The following is a 1,377-nucleotide window of genomic DNA, read 5'->3' as shown; positions in this document are numbered from 1 at the left end:
TCTGTGGTTGGTTTCCATCAGACCATTTACTGTTGTTCACTCGCTAAGTTGTGTCTAACTCTGTGACCCCATGGACTGCAGCGCTTCAGGCTGCTTTGTCTTCCACTATTTCCTAGAGTTTGCTTAAATTCAGGTCCACTGTGTCAGTGATGCTATCTAACCTATCTCTTCCTCTGTGGCCCCCTTCTCCTTTTGCCTTCACTCTTTCCCAGCATCAGGGTCTTTTCCTGATGAGGAAAAGAGTCAGCTCTTCACATTAGCTGGCCAAAGTATTGGAGCTTCAGCTTCATTATCAGTCCTTCCAGTGAATATTCAGAGTTACTTTCCTTTAGGGTAGACCGGTTTGATACCCTTGCAGTCTAAGGGACTCTCAAGAGTCTGCTCCAACACCACAATTTGAAAGCATCAGTCCTTTGGTGCTCAGCCTTCTTTATGATCCAGTTCTCACATCTGGGCTTCCCTGGTGGCTGAGACGGTAAAGTGTCTGCCTGCAATGCAGGAGACCCAGGTTCAATCCCTGGGTCAGGAAGATCCCCTGGAGAAGGAAATGGCAATCCACTCCAGTACTCTTGCCTGGAAAATTCCACGGGCTGAGGAGCCTGGTAGGCTACAGTCCATGGGGTCACAAAGAGTTGGACACGACTGAGTGACTTCACTTCACTTTTCTCACATCTGTACATGACTACAGGAAAAACCATAGCTTTGATTATATGGACCTTTGTGGGCAAAGTGATGTCTCTGTTTTTTTAATACACCATCTAGGTTTATCATAGCTTCCCTTCCAAGGAGCAAGAGACTTTTAATTTTATGGCTGCAGTCACTGTCCACAGTGATTTTGGATCCCAAGAAAATAAAATCTGTTACTGCGTCCACTTTTTCCCTTTCAATTTGCCATGAAGTGATGGAACCGGATGCCATAATCTCATTTTTTTCAATGTTGAATTTTAAGCAAGCTTTTTCCACTCTCCTTTTTTACCCTCATCAGGAGGCTCTTTCGTTCCTCTTCACTTTCTGCCATCAGACCATAACTAACTACAAAAGAGTGAACAAAGGATATCCCTCTCTGGGGGAAAAAAAATGTCTATCATGTCAATGATTTCTAAACACATCTTTCTCCATCAACATTTTAATTTCTTTAAATTGCTAGTGAGACGGTCTTTAGCACATCCAGTTAGTGATTCTTACGTCTTGGGTTGTAATTCAAAGAGTAGTCGTGCCTCTGATTGCTCAGAAGAGACTTTGGAAAGAACACCTACAATGTGATTTAAAAATAAACAGCATCTTTCTACTGTGGTCTCTGTCTGGTGTTGAGACATATCTGTCAGTGGACTGACTGATGAGAACAGCATGAAGCTGACTTCTGAAGGGAACTGAACA

At 43.3% G+C, this 1,377-nt stretch overlaps 1 non-coding gene across 1 annotated transcript; it reads left to right on the top strand.

Moving 5' to 3' along the window:
* The first annotated feature begins 457 nt into the window (after positions 1–457).
* TRNAC-GCA (transfer RNA cysteine (anticodon GCA)) lies at positions 458–530 on the top strand. The gene has a single exon. It is a non-coding gene; the product is annotated as a tRNA-Cys (tRNA).
* The last annotated feature ends 847 nt before the right edge of the window (positions 531–1,377 follow it).

This window comes from Ovis aries, chromosome 5 (assembly GCF_016772045.2).
Source record: "Ovis aries strain OAR_USU_Benz2616 breed Rambouillet chromosome 5, ARS-UI_Ramb_v3.0, whole genome shotgun sequence".
Classification (NCBI taxonomy): Eukaryota; Metazoa; Chordata; class Mammalia; order Artiodactyla; family Bovidae; genus Ovis; species Ovis aries.
This window is presented reverse-complemented; position numbering and strand designations above follow the sequence as displayed.